The sequence below is a fragment of the Pristiophorus japonicus genome, chromosome 21 (genome assembly GCF_044704955.1).
Source record: "Pristiophorus japonicus isolate sPriJap1 chromosome 21, sPriJap1.hap1, whole genome shotgun sequence".
Lineage (NCBI taxonomy): Eukaryota > Metazoa > Chordata > Chondrichthyes > Pristiophoridae > Pristiophorus > Pristiophorus japonicus.
In genome coordinates, this window is record NC_091997.1 from 83185863 (window position 1) to 83206164 (window position 20302).

Here is a 20302-nt window from a genome sequence, read left to right on the forward strand (position 1 = left end):
CATGACTACACTTCAATGGTTGTAAAGTGCTTTGAGACATCCGGTGGTTGCGAAAAACGTTATATAAATGTAAGTTTTTTTTTTCACTGTGTGATGCACACTGCTGTTGAATAGTCTGCCAGTACTCACGGTCTGTGGCTCACACATGCGGAATGGCCACCTAGGTGAAGTACTGTTGCAAAGTTGTATTTCAGTCAGCACCAGTCAGGGCCTTTTGGAACAGAAGGAGGGGATAAGATAATAATGGACCTACTTGTGCTCCTCTAATGTATCCACACCGATATTCACACAATCTTCAAACAGAACCCCCAGCTTTCCTCAATGTGAAGTATCAGTTTATAAACAGTGTTAATTGTATTGGTAACGTGCAGTCAAAATCATCTGGCAGAATCCGGGATAGTTCGCAGCAAGAATAGATGTACCCGCGGATGTTTTCGTAAGTCAGCAATAACCTTCTATTTTAGGTGATTATTGTGCTAAATATTTACTCATTCCCCCACCATCACTTGTGCGTGGGCAGCGGTGCATCTTACCAGACTCGCAGAAGCACAGTAACTTTTCCAATAACATTTACTTTATTAAGTGATTTACTGGAGTGCAACCGTCCTACCCGTGTGGCAGAGAGGTTCATTAGCTCGCCAGTGCCGAAAAAACATACCCTGCCGCTCGCTGACATCCTCATAGCCCATGATCTTCCTCAGGGATTGCAGTTTTGCTTCAGGATTGTGCATTGATGAGAATTTTTGATGGAACATGACTCGATCCTAATCTTCATCATAAGGGTTTAATTCAAATTCCATTCCGTGTTTTCTCCTTTTATTTATTGCATTTATTTTGTAGAGTATAGCCCCGAGGATGAATGCTCTCTTTCCGACGCTCTCCCTGCACCTTCATCTACCACTCGATATATGTGTGAAGGGATCAGTGCCTGGCAGCCCTCTGATTGAGGCTTGTCTTCTTATAGGTGGGAGTCCCAGCGCTCACTACCTCCCACTCAAACCTGCCTGTCATCATTGGGATCAATGGCTTTCAGTGACATCCCCCAGCCCAAGTTCCTGCCCATCCCCCAGCCCAAGTTCCTGCCCCATCCCCCAGCCCAAGTTCCTGCCCATCCCCCAGCCCAAGTTCCTGCCCCATCCCCCAGCCCAAGTTCCTGCCCATCCCCCAGCCCAAGTTCCTGCCCCATCCCCCAGCCCAAGTTCCTGCCCCATCCCCCAGCCCAAGTTCCTGCCCCATCCCCCAGCCCAAGTTCCTGCCCATCCCCCAGCCCAAGTTCCTGCCCCATCCCCCAGCCCAAGTTCCTGCCCATCCCCCACCCCAAGTCCTGCCCATCCCCCAGCTCAATTTCTTGCCCCATCCCTCGGCCCAAGTTCCTGCCCCATCCCTCGGCCCAAGTTCCTGCCCCATCCCCCAGCCCAAGTTCCTGCCCATCCCCCAGCCCAAGTTCCTGTCCATCCCCCACCCCAAGTCCTGCCCATCCCCCAGCTCAATTTCTTGCCCCATCCCTCGGCCCAAGTTCCTGCCCCATCCCCCAGCCCAAGTTCCTGTCCATCCCCCAGCCCAAGTTCCTGCCCATGCCACAGCCCAAGTTCCTGTCCATCCCCCAGCCCAAGTTCCTGCCCATGCCCCAGCCCAAGTTCCTGCCTATCCCCCAGCCCAAGTTCCTGCCCCATCCCCCAGCCCAAGTTCCTGCCCCATCCCCCAGCCCAAGTTCCTGTCCATCCCCCAGCCCAAGTTCCTGTCCATCCCCCAGCCCAAGTTCCTGCCCCATCCCCCAGCCCAAGTTCCTGCCTATCCCCCAGCCCAAGTTCCTGCCCCATCCCCCAGCCCAAGTTCCTGTCCATCCCCCAGCCCAAGTTCCTGCCCCATCCCCCAGCCCAAGTTCCTGCCTATCCCCCAGCCCAAGTTCCTGCCCCATCCCCCAGCCCGAGTTCCTGCCCATCCCCCAGCCCAAGTTCCTGCCCATCCCCCAGCCCAAGTTCCTGCCCCATCCCCCAGCCCAAGTTCCTGCCTATCCCCCAGCCCAAGTTCCTGCCCCATCCCCCAGCCCAAGTTCCTGCCTATCCCCCAGCCCAAGTTCCTGCCTATCCCCCAGCCCAAGTTCCTGCCCCATCCCCCAGCCCAAGTTCCTGTCCATCCCCCAGCCCAAGTTCCTGCCCCATCCCCCAGCCCAAGTTCCTGCCTATCCCCCAGCCCAAGTTCCTGCCCCATCCCCCAGCCCAAGTTCCTGCCCCATCCCCCAGCCCAAGTTCCTGCCTATCCCCCAGCCCAAGTTCCTGCCCCATCCCCCAGCCCAAGTTCCTACCCATCCCCCAGCCCAAGTTCCTGCCCCATCCCCCAGCCCAAGTTCCTGCCCATCCCCCAACCCTAACCCTCATACTGGTCTCAAGGGGCTGAACAGCATTAGCACAGCTTAACTCTGCCTTCCCGTCAGCGGATGAGACACCATCGGCAGCAATGATGTACCCATACCTCTGAAATATGCCTCAATAGTTCATACTGGCACCCGATAATACACATGTGGCAATGTTCTGGGAGGAGTTGGGGGTTTTTTTGCTCTTCAAGTTTTTCCTCCCTGCTGTCTCACTGTGAAGGTTCATACCTGAATCACGGACAGTTAAACATCATCATCATCAGCAGTCCCTCGGAATCGAGGAAGACTTGCTTCCACTCTAAAAGTGAGTTCTGAGGTGACTGAACAGTCCAATACGAGAATTACAGTCTCTGTCACAGGTGGGACAGATAGTGGTTGAGGGAAAGGGTGGGTGGGACATTGGAGGATGTCCGTGGGATCTTAATCCAGCAATTGGGAGGGACGGGAGGGAGGGGGGGGTGGAGAGAGAGCGCATTTAAAAGAGCCAAACTGACTAGGTATGTTTGCATACACTTCATCCATCTTTCCATTAACCCTTCTATCCGTACATCCTTCATCCATTTTTCCATCCACACTTCTGTCCATCTATCCACCCTTTTATCCATCCAACCATCTCTGCGTTGCTCATTCAACGTGACCATCTCACTGAGAATGCACCACGGTCATCCATCACACTTTAAGTGAGTATGTAGTGTTCTGATTGGCTTTAACCACAAATGATCCATTTAACCCTGTACCAATGCTGATTTGCTCAAGTATCCTACTTGCCACTAGACACACAAAACCAATCAAATTGCTCGTTATTTTTTACAATCATGTTGCTATCCAACCCACCATACTGCATGTATAGAACAGCTGTAAAATTATACGATTCTGATTTTTTAAATATTATGTTCGAAGTCCCTGCATCGACATCTCTGGGAGCTGGAGCCTGGGCCTTGAGTTCGGCCTTGTTCTCGGAGTTCTTCCTCCCTCCATCTGACCAATCTCCCCAGTCTCGGTGCATGTTCAGATTGTCCCTGGCCCGTTCCACGTGGACAGCCTGGTTGTTGCCCCTATTCCAGTTGATTTGTTTGTTGCGGCCGTCTGCCTGATGTTTCCATGGCTGCCACATGTCCAGGCCTCTGAGCCTTGAAACTCCGGACCCCTTGCGATGGATGTACCTGGAAACTAGGCTGCAGGAATCTGGTGAATGTGCCTGCTGCGTCCTGCCCCAGCCTTTGCTTTCACCTTCCTCCCGACAATGCCATTAAGTCTGCAATGGGTTCTTTGCTTAAGAATTCAACGCAACACATTGTTATTAAGAACTAGTTGGTTTATTAGTAAAGGTTTAACAATCACACGACCCCACATTACCAGTTCATCCACCAGGCTCACAACCACTTGCCTCATCGTGGATCCCCCGAACCCTCCCGTATGGCTCAGAGATGTGGACCATGTACAGTAGACACCTCAAGTTGCTGGAGAAATACCACCAACGATGTCTCCGCAAGATCCTACATATTTCCTGGGAGGACAGGTGCACAAACATTAGCGTCCTCGTCCTCCCCAGCATTGAAGCACTGACCACATTTGATCAGCTCCACTGGGCGGGCCACATTGTTAACATGCCTGACACGAGACTCCCAAAGCAAACTCTCTACTCGGAACTCGTCCACGGCAAACGAGCCAAAGGCGGGCAGAGGAAACGTTACAAGGACACCCTCAAAGCCTCCCTGATAAAGTGCGACATCCCCACTGACACCTGGGAGACCCTGGCCAAAGACCGGCCTAAGTGGAGGAAGTGCATCCGGGAGGGCGCTGAGCACCTCGAGTCTCATCGCCGAGAGCATGCAGAAATCAAGCGCAGGCAGCGGAAAGAGCGTGCGGCAAACCTGTCCCACCCACCCTTTCCCTCAACGACTATCTGTCCCACCTGTGACAGGGACTGTGGCTCTCGTATTGGACTGTTCAGCCACCTGAGAACTCATGCTAAGAGTGGAAGCAAGTCTTCCTCGATCCCGAGGGACTGCCTATGATGATGATGATGATGAGTTCCAAATCACCTTCTCCTGTCCCAAGCCCGAGGTCATCCATTCTCTCCCCACCACCCCCCTCCCCCCAAACCCTGCACCAATCCTAGTCTCCACTCCCTCTTGCTCTAAGCCTCAAACTACAACCCCAAATCATCCTCCAGTTTCTCTGAGACTACTGCCCAGGTACTTCTCTCAGTTGTGTGTGTTTACACCGGTTGTAGCATCGAACTGTAAATCAGCTTATGATGTTTGGTGTCTTCCCACAAAAATCCATGCTGTACTGAGGGAGTGCTGCACTGTCGGTGGTGCTGTACTGAGGGAGTGCTGCACTGTTGATGGTGCTGTACTGAGGGAGTGCTGCACTGTTGGTGGTGCTGTACTGAGGGAGTGCTGCACTGTCGGTGGTGCTGTACTGAGGGAGTGCTGCACTGTCGGTGGTGCTGTACTGAGGGAGTGCTGCACTGTCGGTGGTGCTGTACTGAGGGGGTGCTGCACTGTCGGTGGTGCTGTACTGAGGGGGTGCTGCACTGTCGGTGGTGCTATACTGAGGGAGTGCTGCACTGTCGGTGGTGCTGTACTGAGGGAGTGCTGCACTGTCGGTGGTGCTGTACTGAGGGAGTGCTGCACTGTCGGTGGTGCTGTACTGAGGGAGTGCTGCACTGTCGGTGGTGCTGTACTGAGGGAGTGCTGCACTGTCAGTGGTGCCGTCTTTTGAATGACATGTTAAATCGAGGCCCCGCCTTCTGAAGAAGAGCAGGGGAGTTCTCCCGGGTATCCTGGTCAAGATTTATCCCTCAATCAACATCACTAAATTAGATGATCTGGTCATTATCACATTGCTATTTGTGGGAGCTTGCTGTGCGCAAATTAGGTGCCACGTTTTCCACATTGCAACAGTGACTACACTCCAAAAAATGCTTAATTGGCAGTAAAGCGCTTTGGGACATCCGATGGTTGTGAAAGGCGCTATATAAATGCAAGTCTTTCATAAACCCTGGGCTTTAACATAGAAATTCATCACCTCAGCAAAGGAACATGTGTGAGAGACAGAGTGTGAGAGACAGAGTGAATGTGAGAGACAGAGTGTGAGAGACAGAGTGTGAGAGACAGTGAGTTTGAGAGACAGAGTGAGTGTGAGAGACAGAGTGTGAGAGACAGTGAGTTTGAGAGACAGACAGAGTTTGAGAGACAGACAGAGTTTGAGAGACAGAGTGAGTGTGAGAGACAGAGTGAGTGTGAGAGACAGAGTGTGAGAGACGGAGTGAGTGTGGGAGACAGAGTATGAGAGATAGAGTGAGTGTGAGAGACAGAGTGAGTGTGAGAGACAGAGTGTGAGAATAGAGTGAGTGTGAGAGATAGAGTGTGAGAGACGGAGTGAGTGTGGGAGACAGAGTGAGTGTGAGAGACAGTGAATGTCAGTCAGTGCCAAGAACAGACTTACACAATATAAATGACCAGATAATGCTTATTCTTAGTGATGTTGTTTGAGGGATAAATATTGGCCAGGACACAAGGGACCCTGTTTTTCCTCAAATAGTGTTATGGGATCTTTTACATCCACCTGAGAGAGCAGATAAATCATTCATTTAACCCCTCTATTTAACGTCTCACCCGAAAGACAGTGCAGCACTCCCTCAGCACTGCACTGGGAGTGTCAGCCTCGGTCTTGTGCTCAAGTCCCTGGAGTTTTTTTTTCCAAAAATATACTTTATTCATATAAAATTTTCACAATACATTGGAAAATAGCTCAGTACCTTACGGTCAGCAATTCCATACAATTCGTTTGGATGCTGACAGCAGTTCCATACAATGCAGTAGGCTGCATTTCATAACAGTTTAGTACAATCCGTTAGTTACGTTACATGTAGAATTGTGCAAATAAAGGTATTACATGGAGCAGATGAGAACAGGTTTACATTAGATTCCAGGATACATTTCAATATTGATCACCAATCACGTTACATGTCACACTATGCAGATGAATGCAGTAACGGACCGGATGGGGATACATTTACATTCCTTTACAAGTCACTAAACAGTGCAGAGACTTTCATTATACATGGCACAACACAGGTGTCTTCCATCCTATCACAGACCTTCCCTTTTGTTCTTTCCTCCCCTCACGCCTTTCCCTGTCCCTACACATGCTTAAAAACCTGTTATCTCTCTCTCTCATTTTCTAGTTCTGAGGAAAGGTCCTGAAACATTAACTCTGTTTCTCTCTCTACAGATGCTGCCTGACCCGCTGAGTATTTCCAGTATTTTCTGTTTTTATTTCAGATTTCCAGCATTCGCAGTATTTTGCTTTTGTGCCCTTGAGATCCTGTTCTGTGATCTATCTCCTAATTGTGAAATCTCTTTAGTACACCTCAATTCTATTTTTTCCTATCCCGTTAGTTCCAACATAAACCATGTTTTCTGATTGTTTCATTGTGTGTCATGTATGCCCCTGTGAGGATGCTCACAGATTGGTAGACCTGTTGATTGCACCCTTCAAAAAGGGGCTCTTAATTTAAAAGTTAAAAAAAAATAATGTAGAGCTGTTGAGTTGTGATGTTCACAAGACTTAATAAAACCCCAGCCAGTTGGATTCGGGGGATCCACGATGAGGCAGGTGGTTGTGAGCCTGGTGGATGAACTGGTAATGTGTAGTGTGATTGTTAAACCTTTGCTAATAAACCAACCAGTTCTTAATAGCAATGAGTTGCTATGAATTCTTAAGCAAAGCACCCATGAAGCAAATATATCACACCTTTCCTTCTCCAAACACTTTTGCGCCTGCTGCATTATATCCATTACCCTGGGCCCAGGACAGAGCACTCCATTCATGCTTGGCAGTTACAGCTACAACAGTGGCTCTCTGTTCCCCTGACTATGGAATACTATATTACTATTGCGTTTATGTATTTTACTTCCTCTAGTTTGGCCACCACTTGATCTATGTGCTGTGGATTTGTTTATGGTTACTATAATGCATGCACCTGTGAGGATGCTCACAGGTTTGCAGAGCTGTTGAGAGGAGGCTCAAGCACGTGGGGAGATCCCGTCCGAACTGATCCCCGTCCGGATGGAATTCCACGTCGGCGCCAAGCCGCGGAACCTCCCTCGGGAGCCGGCGCCTCGCAACTTGAGCCGCCTTGGGGAAATCCCCTCCGTGCCTTTCAGTTCCGCGCGGAGGGGTTTCCTGTACGGGCTGCTCCTGCACACTCTCAACTTTGCCATCCTCGTCTGCCGTCCGGACACGCCATGGCGTAACATCTTGCCGTCCGGAGGAGGCGGGGGTCCCCAATGGAGTGCACTCTACGCGGGAGTCCTCCCACTATTTATTGGGGTCTTGGCCTGGAGGGTGGTTCACGGAGCAGTCCCGTGCAATAAGTTTTTAAGTCGGTTCACGGGCTCCCAGGCCGCCTGCAATTTCTGCGGTCTGGAAGAGTCCGTGTTCCATGTTTTTATTGAGTGTGCGAGGTTGCAGCTCCTGTTCCAATATTTGAAGGGGCTGCTCCTCAAATTCTGGTTGCACTTCAGTCCCACACTCCTGATCTTTGGGCACCCTGTGCAGAGGGGAGCGGGCAGGTCCGTAGAACTGCTCCTGAGCACGGCCAAGGGTGCCATCAGCTGGTCCAGGCAGCGGGCGGTCGAGGAGGTCGTTCAGCCCGACTGCCTGCCTCTCTTCTGCGGTTACATCCGAGCCAGGGTGTCCCTGGAGATGGAGCACGCGGTGTCCACTGGTACGCTCGCAGCCTTCCGCAAGAGGTGGGCGCCGGAGGGACTGGAGTGCATCATCACCCCCGGCAACCAAATTTTAATTTGATTTTATATGTTTTAAAGTTTAATTTGTTTTTATTGCCGGTTTTAATGTCCCCCTCCCCTTTTATAGGGGGCACTTGTATAATTTGTTGTTTTAGTGCCAAAAAAAAATACAAAAAAGAAACAAAAAAGAAAAAAAAAAAGGCACTTGTTTGAAAGTTTTGGCGTGTCCCTCCCTTTAATCAGTGGGCAATTGATTTAGTTGTTTATTTGTTCTCAACAAAAGAGTTGTAGAGCTGTTGAGAGGAGGCTCAAGCACGTGGGGAGATCCCGTCCGAACTGACCCCCTTCCGGACGGAATTCCTCATCGGCGCCAAGCCCTGAAACCTCCCTCGGGAGCCTTTCAGTTCTGCGCGGAGGGGTTTCCTGTACGGGCTGCTCCTGCACATTCTCAACCTTGCCATCCTCGTCTGCCGTCCGGACACGCCATGGCGTACCATCTTGCTGTCCGGATGAGGCGGGGGTCCCCGAAGGAGTGCACTCTACGCGGGAGTTCTCCCACTATTTATCGGGGACTTGGCCTGGAGGATGGTGCACGGAGCAATCCCGTGCAATAAGTTTTTAAGTCGGTTCACGGGCTCCCGGGCCGCCTGCAATTTCTGTGGTCTGGAAGAGTCCGTGTTCAATGTATATGTTGTATGTGTGAGAGGTTGCAGCCCCTGTTCCATTATTTGAAGGGGCTGCTCCTCAATTTCTGGTTGCACTTCAGTCCCACACTCCTGATCTTTGGGCACCCTGTGCGGAGGGGAGCGAGTAGGTCCGAGGGCCTCCTCGTAGGACTGCTCCTGGGCACGGCCAAGGGTGCCATCAGCCGGTCCAGGCAGCGGGCGGTCGAGGGGGTCGTTCAGCCCGACTGCCTGCCTCTCTTCCGCGGGTACATCCGGGCCAGGGTGTCCCTGGAGATGGAGCACGCGGTGTCCACCAGTACGCTCGCGACCTTTCGCGAGAGGTGGGCGCCGGAGGGACTGGAGTGCATCATCACCCCCGGCAACCAAATTTTAATTCGACTTTATATGTTTAAAGTTTAATTTATTTATTGTGCCGGGTTTTAGTGCCCCCCCCTCCCCCCCCCCTTTAATCAGGGAACACTTGATTGAATTGTTTAATTGATCACAACTAAAAAAGTTGTAGAGCTGTTGAGTTCTGAGTGGCTTAATTAGTCACGTGATGTTCACAAGACTCAATAAAACCCCAGCCAGTTGGGTTCGGGGGATCCACGATGGGGCAGGTGGTTGTGAGCCTGGTGGATGAACTGGTAATGTGTCGTGTGATTGTTAAACATTTTGCTAATAAACCAACTAGTTCTTAATAGCAACGTGTTGCTATGAATTCTTAAGTAAAGAACCCATGAAACAAATATGTTGCAGTTGCTTTCTTCTGGAATTCACAGGTTATTCACTGCTGTTAATTTTATTAATTCATCTCTCTCAGGAGATCCCTGCACTGTTTCTAGTCTCTTGTTCCTATCCCAAGGGATGGTCACCCAATTCCCCCCTTCAGTAACGCAGTCTGTGTGGTGGTGAGCAGCTCTTGGAACATCCAATCCAGCAACTCTTCAGCCTCCCACTGCTCCTGAAGCTCACAGACCATCAACCACAGCGCAAGCAGTCAGGGACGCTTTGTGGTTAGGTCCCTCACGCTTGGTATCAATCTGGTAAATCTCCTCCGCACCCCTTCCATAGCCTTGACATCCTCTCCTAAAGTGTGGTGCCCAGAATTGGACACAATACTCGAACTGAGGCCCAACCAGTGGTTTATAAAAGTTGAGCAATAACTTCCTTGGTTTTGTGCTCCATTTATAAAGCCAAAGATTCTTTGCACAGAGGAATCCTTCATACACGATTTCGTTTTTCCTTACACGTGAAGCATCTAGGGACCTCCGATATCGTGCAGGTACGCACACTAGGTCCGTGCAGCAGAGCAGGTCTCCAGTCATCCTGGTTAACCCTCGCCACTGGATAAAGGCCGAGCTCTGTCAAGCCCGTGTGGTGGCTGGTGTGCAACGGTCACCACACGTTAAAAAAATCCACGCACAGGCATCTTCCACCCCCTCAACTGGAGTTCAGGACTGGAACATCGGGTCCTTCATTGAAACATCTGTGTACTCTTGTGGAAGCAAGTCATCCTCGTGCGAGCGACTGTCTATGATGAAGCCTACCACCAACGATGCCGCCGCATGATTCTACAAATCCCCTGGGAGGACAGACGCACCACCATTAGCGTCCTCGACCAGGCCAACATCCCCAGCATTGAAGCACTGACCACACTCGATCAGCTCCACTGGGCAGGCCATACTGTCTGCATGCCAGGCACGAGACTCCCAAAGCAAGCGCTCTACTCGGAACTCCTTCACGGCAAACGAGCCAAAGGTGGTCAGAGGAAACGTTACAAGGACACCCTCAAAGCCTCCCTGATAAAGTGCAACATCCCCACTGACACCTGGTGTCCCTGGCCAAAGACCGCCCTAAGTGGAGGAAGTGCATCCGGGAGGGCGCTGAGCACCTCGAGTCTCATCGCCGAGAGCATGCAGAAATCAAACGCAGGCAGCGGAAGGAGCGTGCGGCAAACCAGTCCCACCCACCCTTTCCCTCAACCACTGTCTGTCCCACCTGTGACAGGGACTGTGATTCTCGTATTGGACTGTTCAGCCACCGAAGAACTCATGTTAAGAGTGGAAGCAAGTCTTCCTCGATCCCGAGGGACGGCCTGTGGTGATGGTGACCACACTTCACAGACTTCAGCCATGCCTCGTTTAAACTAAACGGCTCTCTCTGAGAGTTTAACGGAATCAAACACAACAAGTGAAGCCGCTGAAATATAACCTGAGGCCAGCTGCAGCTCTGGGCTTAACGCGTGCCGAGGTCCGACTGTATACTCTCCTGGCCCACCGCACTTCACCGCCCCCGCTGCTCCAGGCTCATCTCTCTGATCCGTTCAACTTTATGCTGTCTTTGTCATGTATTCAACTGTCATTGCAACCCATGTATAAACTGACCTAATTTGTACACCGTGAGAACACTGACCACTAGGTGGTGAACTTGTGGGAGACACTCCTAACCTGGACTTTCAGGTACAAAAGGAGAACCTCTGCCCATCTTCTCCACTTCAGTGCTGGCTAATAAAGGTTACAGGTCACAGAGTGACCTTCTCTCTAGTATGGGCCTCGTGTGCATTTGTACTGTATAGTAAGGACATATTATTGGCGACGAGAAACTGGGATTTAAACCACGTGAGCATGGCCACTAGCAGCACAGACAAGAGGTACTGTGTTGGTGATGATTGGGACGATTTTATTGAGAGACTACAGCAAAGTTTTGTCACTAAGGAATGGCTGGGACAGGAGTCGGCCGACAAACGCAGGACTCATCTCCTGACGGTTTGTGGGTCCAGGACGTACTCCCTGATGAAGGACCTTCTAGCGCCAGAGAAGCCGGCGGACAAGACTTTTGAAGAGCTCAGTAAGTTGATCGGGGAACATTTAAACCAGCGAGCAGCATGCACATGGTGAGACACCGGTTTTATACACACCGACGGTGAGAAGGGCAAAGCGTTCCAGACTTTGTGGCAGATCTCCGGCGACTGGCGAGCCGATGTAAGTTCCCTGATACATGCAGAGCGGAGATGCTGCGAGACTTTTTTATTGAGGGCATCGGGCACGCTGGGGTTTTCAGGAAACTGATTGAGACCAAAGACTTGACCCTGGAAACGGCGGCTTTGATGGCCCAGACTTTTATCTCAGGGGAGGAAGAGACCAGAATGATGTTTGACAAAAATCTTGGTTTAAATGCAGCAAATGGACAGGGAGTCAACATTGTTAACGCGGCACATAGTTCTCCAGGTAGACAGGGGCAATCGGACATGCCCGAGCATGTAGTCGAACCCAAAGAGGGAATTCAACAGAGACAATGGCTAGCTGAACGGCGATTCATGCTATCGCAAGGGACAATGCGGCCAGTAATGGGGCCATCAATACCTGTCAATGGTGCGTTTAAGGGCAGTTACAGAGACAGTCAGAGACGATCGACTGGTAATGGATCTAATGTTTCCAACAACGGCTCATGTTGGAGATGTGGAGACAAACACACAGCCAGAGCTTGCAGGTATCAGCAATATACTTGCAGAAATTGCAATGTCAGCGGTCACTTGGCGCGTATGTGCAGGAAGCCTGCAGCCAGGTTGATGTACGAGGAGGATGGGCCCTACGAGGCCAAATGGACACTGGGGGAAATCGCTGGAAGCTGAAGTTCAGCGAGTTCATGTGGAGCACATATACAGTTCATACACCAGGACGCCACCGATAATGATGAAAGTGCTCCTCAATGGCATCCCAGTATCAATGGAGTTAAACACAGGGGCCAGCCAATCCCTGATGAGTATCAACCAGTTCAACAAGTTGTGGGCGTCCAAGGCTAGGAGGCCAAAATTATTGCCGATTGATGCACAGCTACGGACATATACAAAGGAGATCATTCCGGTGCTAGGCAGCGCCACGGTAGTCGTGACCCACAAAGATTCGGAGAACAGATTGCCACTCTGGATTGTCCCAGGGGACGGTCCTGCACTGCTGGGGAGGAGTTGGCTGGCTGCCATGAACTGGAAATGGGGCGATGTCAATGCAATTTCTTCTGTGGAGCGAAAATCATGCTCACAGGTCCTGGACAAATTTGACTCACTATTTAAACCCGGCATTGGCACTTTCATGGGGACCAAGGTAGTGATTCACATAAACCCGGATGCCAGGCCAGTAAACCACAAGGCCAGAGTGGTGATGTGGGAAAAGATAGAAGGCGAATTGGACCGCCTGCTGAGGGAAGGCATCATCTCACCAGTCGAATTCAGTGACTGGGCGAGCCCAATTGTGCCGGTGCTCAAGGCGGATGGGTCGGTCAGGATATGTGGTGATTACAAGGTCAGCATCAATCGGGTGTCTCTCCAAGACCAGTACCTGCTACCGAGAGCGGAGGACCTCTTTACGACGCTATCCGGTGGCAAACTTTTTTCAAAATTGGACCTGACCTCAGCTTACATGACCCAGGAGCTGGCGAATGAGTCGAAGAAGCTGACCACCATCATGACACACAAGGGGTTGTTTGAGTACAACAGATGTCCGTTTGGGATTCGCTCGGCCGCCGTGATCTTTCAACGAAACATGGAAAGTCTCCTCAAATCGATTCCAAGGACGGTGGTTTTTCAAGACGACATCCTCATCACGGGTTGTGATACAGAAGAACACCTCCACAACCTGGAGGAGGTGCTACGCAGACTGGACCGGGTAGGTCTGCGACTGAAAAAGGTGAAGTGCGTCTTCCTAGCTCCAGAGGTAGAATTATAAGGATGAGGGTAGCAGCAGACGGGATCAGACCTACTGCGTCCAAAACGGAAGCGATTCAGAGAGCATCCAGACCCCGTAACACGACGGAGCTGCATTCGTTCCTGGAGCTCCTGAACTATTTTGGTAACTTTCTTCCCAAATTGAGCACGCTGCTAGAGCCGCTACACGTGCTCCTACGCAAAGGTCGTGAATGGGTCTGGTGGGGACAGCCAGGGAAGGACTTTTGATAGAGCACGCAATTTGTTATGCTCCAACAATCTGTTAACGCTATATGACCCATGTAAGAAACTTGTTTTAACGTGTGATGCGTCGTCCTATGGGGCGGGTGTGTGTTGCAGCATGTTAATGCCAAGGGTCAGTTACAGCCGGTAGCTTATGCCTCCAGAAGTCTGTCCCAGGCAGAAAGGGGCTACGGGATGGTAGAAAAGGAAGCGCTTGCGTGTGTATATACAGTAAAAAAAATTCACCAGTACCTGTTTGGCAGGAAATTTGAGCTGGAGACAGATCACAAACCCCTAACGTCCCTTTTGGCCGACAACAAGGTCATAAATGCAAACGCGTCGGCCCGCATACAGAGGTGGGCACTCACGTTAGCCGCCTATGACTATACAATTCGGCACAGATCGGGCACTGAAAACTGCGCCGATGCACTCAGCGGGCTCCCACTAGCCACCACCAAGGGGGCAACCGAGCATGCTGCTGAGATGGTCATGGCTGTTGAAGCTTTCGAAAGCGAAGGCTCACCGTGACAGCCCGTCAGATCAAAGTCTGGACAAATAGACTGTCTCTCGTCAAGAAATGTGTCCTGAATGGGAACTGGGCAGCCACGTACAGGGCATGCCCTGAGGAATTTAAACCATTTCACAGGTGCAAGGATGAACTCTCGGTTCAGGCCGATTGCCTACTATGGGGAAACCGAGCAGTCATGCCCCAGATGGGCAGAAAGGTGTTCATCCGAGAACTCTACATTGTCATGATGAAGGCAATTGCCAGGTCACACATTTGGTGGCCAGGGATAGATGCAGACCTGGAACTTTGTGTTCGCAGGTGCAATACGTGTGCCCAGCTGGGCAATGCGCCCAGGGAAACCCCCCTTAGCCCCTGGTCCTGGCCCACCAAGCCGTGGTCATGCATCCATGTGGAGTACGCAGGTCCTTTCATGGGAAAAATGTTTTTGGTTGTAGTAGATACCTACTCCAAATGGATCGAGTGTGACATTCTCAATTCAAGCACATCCTCTGCCACGGTAGAAAGTCTACGGGCAATGTTCACCACCCATGGTCTACCTGACGTCTTGGTCAGTGACAATGGCCCGTGCTTTACAAGCATTGAATTCCAGGACTTCATGGCAGGAAATGGTATCAACCATGTCAGAACGGCACCGTTCAAGCCGGCCTCAAACGGCCAGGCGGAACGAGCAGTGCAGATAATCAAACAGGGGATGCTCAGAATCCAAGGGGGGTTACCTACAAAGCCGCTTATCACACCTCCTGTTGGCCAATAGATCCCGACCACACTCGCTCACAGGGGTTCCACCCGCAGGACTGCTAATGAAAAGGACGCTCAAAACCAGGTTATCCCTTATACACCCCACCATGAAAGAAATTGTTGAGAGCAGGCACCGGTCACAATGTGACTACCATGACGGGAATGCGAGGGCGCAATGTATTGATGTCAATGACCCTGTCTTTGTCCTCAACTAATCTGCAGGGCCCAAATGGCTTACAGGCACTGTGAATGCCAAAGAGGGGAATAGGATTCTGGTAGTTAAACTTACCAATGGACAAATCTGCCGCAAACACGTGGATCAAACAAAAAGGAGGTTCAGCAACCCCATAGAAGAAGCAGAGGAAGAACACGTGCTAGTCAGAGTAGGAATCGCAGGATAGCTCAGATGAATACGTGGCTTGAGCAATGGTGCAGCAGGGAGGGATTCAAATTCCTGGGGCATTGGAACCGGTTCTGGGGGAGGTGGGACCAGTACAATCCGGACGGTCTGCACCTGGGCAGAATCGGAACCAATGTCCTCGGGGGAGTGTTTGCTAGTGCTGTTGGGGAGGAGTTAAACTAATATGGCAGGGGGATGGGAACCAATGCAGGGAGATAGAGGGAAACAAAAAGGAGGCAAAAACAAAAGACAGAAAGGAGATGAGGAAAAGTGGAGGGCAGAGAAACCCAAGGCAAAGAACAAAAAGGGCCATTGTACAGCAAAATTCTAAAAGGACAGAGGGTGTTAAAAAAACAAGCCTAAAGGCTTTGTGTCTTAATGCAAGGAGTATCCGCAATAAGGTGGATGAATTAACTGTGCAAATAGATGTTAACAAATATGATGTGATTGGGATTACGGAGACGTGGCTCCAGGATGAGCAGGGCTGGGAACTCAACATCCAGGGGTATTCAACATTCAGGAAGGATAGAATAAAAGTAAAAGGAGGTGGGGTAGCATTGCTGGTTAAGGAGGAGATTAAGGCAATAGTTAGGAAGGACATTAGCTTGGATGATGTGGAATCTATATGGGTAGAGCTGCAGAACACCAAAGGGCAAAAAACGTTAGTGGGAGTTGTGTACAGACCTCCAAACAGTAGTAGTGATGTTGGGGAGGGCATCAAACAGGAAATTAGGGGTGCGTGCAATAAAGGTGCAGCAGTTATAATGGGTGACTTTAATATGCACATAGATTGGGCTAACCAAACTGGAAGCAATACGGTGGAGGAGGATTTTCTGGAGTGCATAAGGGATGGTTTTTTAGACCAATATGTCGAGGAACCAACTAGGGGGGAGGCCATCTTAGACTGGGTGTTATGTAATGAGAAAGGATTAATTAGCAATCTCGTTGTGCGAGGCCCCTTGGGGAAGAGTGACCATAATATGGTGGAATTCTGCATTAGGATGGAGAATGAAACAGTTAATTCAGAGACCATGGTCCAGAACTTAAAGAAGGCTAACTTTGAAGGTATGAGGCGTGAATTGGCTGAGATGGATTGGCGAATGATACTTAAGGGGTTGACTGTGGATGGGCAATGGCAGACATTTAGAGACCGCATGGATGAACTACAACAATTGTACATTCCTGTCTGGCATAGAAATAAAAAAGGGAAGGTGGCTCAACCGTGGCTATCAAGGGAAATCAGGGATAGTATTAAAGCCAAGGAAGTGGCATACAAATTGGCCAGAAATAGCAGCGAACCTGGGGACTGGGAGAAATTTAGAACTCAGCAGAGGAGGACAAAGGGTTTGATTAGGGCAGGGAAAATGGAGTATGAGAAGAAGCTTGCAGGGAACATTAAGACGGATTGCAAAAGTTTCTATAGATATGTAAAGAGAAAAAGGTTAGTTAAGACAAATGTAGGTCCCCTGCAGTCAGAATCAGGGGAAGTCATAACGGGGAACAAAGAAATGGCGGACCAATTGAACAAGTACTTTGGTTCGGTATTCACGAAGGAGGACACGAACAACCTTCCGGTTATAAAAGGGGTCGGGGGGTCTAGTAAGGAGGAGGAACTGAGGGAAATCCTTATTAGCCGGGAAATTGTGTTGGGGAAATTGATGGGATTGAAGGCCGATAAATCCCCAGGGCCTGATGGACTGCATCCCAGAGTACTTAAGGAGGTGGCCTTGGAAATAGTGGATGCGTTGACAGTCATTTTCCAACATTCCATTGACTCTGGATCAGTTCCTATGGAGTGGAGGGTAGCCAATGTAACCCCACTTTTTAAAAAAGGAGGGAGAGAGAAAACAGGGAATTATAGACCGGTCAGCCTGACATCGGTAGTGGGTAAAATGATGGAATCAATTATTAAGGATGTCATAGCAGTGCATTTGGAAAGAGGTGACATGATAGGTCCAAGTCAGCATGGATTTGTGAAAGGGAAATCATGCTTGACAAATCTTCTGGAATTTTTTGAGGATGTTTCCAGTAGAGTGGATAAGGGAGAACCAGTTGATGTGGTATATTTGGACTTTCAGAAGGCGTTCGACAAGGTCCCACACAAGAGATTGATGTGCAAAGTTAGAGCACATGGGATTGGGGGTAGTGTACTGACATGGATTGAGAACTGGTTGTCAGACAGGAAGCAAAGAGTAGGAGTAAATGGGTACTTTTCAGAATGGCAGGCAGTGACTAGTGGGGTACCGCAAGGTTCTGTGCTGGGGCCCCAGCTGTTTACACTGTACATTAATGATTTAGATGAGGGGATTAAATGTAGTATCTCCAAATTTGCGGATGACACTAAGTTGGGTGGCAGTGTGAGCTGCGAGGAGGATGCTGTGAGGCTGCAGAGCGACTTGGATAGGTTAGGTGAGTGGGCAAATGCATGGCAGATGAAGTATAATGTGGATAAATGTGAGGTTATCCACTTTGGTGGTAAAAACAGAGAGACAGACTATTATCTGAATGGTGACAGATTAGGAAAAGGGGAGGTGCAAAGAGACCTGGGTGTCTTGGTACATCAGTCATTGAAGGTTGGCATGCAGGTGCAGCAGGCGGTTAAGAAAGCAAATGGCATGTTGGCCTTCATAGCAAGGGGATTTGAGTACAGGGGCAGGGAGGTGTTGCTACAGTTGTACAGGGCATTGGTGAGGCCACACCTGGAGTATTGTGTACAGTTTTGGTCTCCTAACCTGAGGAAGGACATTCTTGCTATTGAGGGAGTGCAGCGAAGGTTCACCAGACTGATTCCCGGGATGGCGGGACTGACCTATCAAGAAAGACTGGATCAACTGGGCTTGTATTCACTGGAGTTCAGAAGAATGAGAGGGGACCTCATAGAAACATATAAAATTCTGACGGGGTTAGACAGGTTAGATGCAGGAAGAATGTTCCCAATGTTGGGGAAGTCCAGAACCAGGGGTCACAGTCTAAGGATAAGGGGTAAGCCATTTAGGACCGAGATGCGGAGGAACTTCTTCACCCAGAGAGTGGTGAACCTGTGGAATTCTCTACCACAGAAAGTTGTTGAGGCCAATTCACTAAATATATTCAAAAATGAGTTAGATGAGGTCCTTACTGCTAGGGGGATCAAGGGGTATGGCGAGAAAGCAGGAATGGGGTACTGAAGTTGAATGTTCAGCCATGAACTCATTGAATGGCGGTGCAGGCTAGAAGGGCCGAATGGCCTACTCCTGCACCTATTTTCTATGTTTCTATGTTTCTATAACACGGTGTAGAGTTCACTCCACCACAGGTGACCGAACACCGGAACCAAGTGGAGGAGAGCCCAGTCACTGTGGGCAGTCCGGACAGGCCTGAGACACCGCAAACAGCAGACACTCAGGCCAACACCCAACAACCAGAGCCCCAACTCAGGGGCTCTACAAGGGAGCGTAAACCACCAGAGAGACTTAACCTGTGATCCCAATAAGACTTTGGGGGGAAGGTGATGTCATGTATTCAACTGTCATTGTAACCCATGTAGAAACTGACCTAAGTTGTACACTGTGAGAACAATGACCACTAGGTGGTGAACTTGTGGGAGACACTCCTAACCTGGACTTTCAGGTATAAAATGGGAAGCACTGCCCCATCTTCTCCACTTCAGTGCTGGCTAATAAAGGTTACTGATCACAGAGTGACCTTCTCTCTAGTATGGGCCTCGTGTGCATTTGTACTGTATAGTAAGGACATATTAGACTTAATTTGCACAATAGCCCAGCTGCCACAGGAAAAAAATAGTCAATCTGGTAATCAGATCACTCAATCTGATCAATTCATTGTCCACAGCTCAAAAACAGCCCACAGGTAGGGCACGAAATAAGTCACAGAAGCATGCAACACAATATTCGGCCCGTCGGGCCTGTGCCGGCTCTTTGAAAGAGCGATTTAATTAGTCCCACTCCCTGCTCTTTCAACAACAACAACTTGTGTTTATATAGCCTCTTTAATGTCCCAAGGCGCTTCACAGGAGTGTTATGAGATTTTTTTAAACTTTACCCATAGCCCTGCAAATTTTTCCTTTTCAATTCCCTTTTCGAAAGTCACAATTGAATCTGCGTCCACCAGTCTTTCAGGCAGCGCATTCTAGATTATAAAAACCCACTGAGTAAAACAATGGACTAGAACCTCCACTTTTGCGCTTATCGCCCAAAAAGGGGCATTATTTCCGGCGTGGGCGGTAAAAAAGGTTTTTCAGATCGCCGGCTTCTCGCCCAATCTCAAAGCACCTAGTCTCCATTTTTTTAAATGGGCGTTACTACGAGCGATATGAAATGGGCGTTAGCGTTAAATTTTTTTGACCTTCTGCCGTAAAGTGTCGGCGTCCTTAGCAACTGCATGGCTAATTACTGTGATTCAAGAGGTCAAGGGTCATCATGACATGCGCAGAAGAGGAGACAGAGAGAGAGGGAGCTGAGAGGTACTGAAAGCGTGTGTGGCTGTGGTGTGTGCTAGTTTGGCTGTTGTGGGAGGCACGAGGGAGATTCACTGGCAGCAAAAAGCCTACTAAGCACCAAGAACATAGTTGGCACCAAGTTTGTGTCCAACAAATAAGATATAACATGGAAGGGATGGAGGAGGCCCTGGAGCTGGTAGCCAGGAACACTGGTGGCAGAGGGCTCCCAGTGGTCCCGGAGCACGGCACAGTACTCCAAGATGATGCACCCCCATTGCCAACCACATGTGAGAGCCAGGAGCAACATCTTGCTTCTGGCTCGGAGCACGTTCCCACCTTGGGACCTTCCTCTCCCGTATCCGTCCAAGCAGCGGTTTGGCCATCACCCCCATCCCTCCAATGAAGCATCGCCTGAGGACCTCCTTGGCCAGGCGGCTTGGGGTCAGAA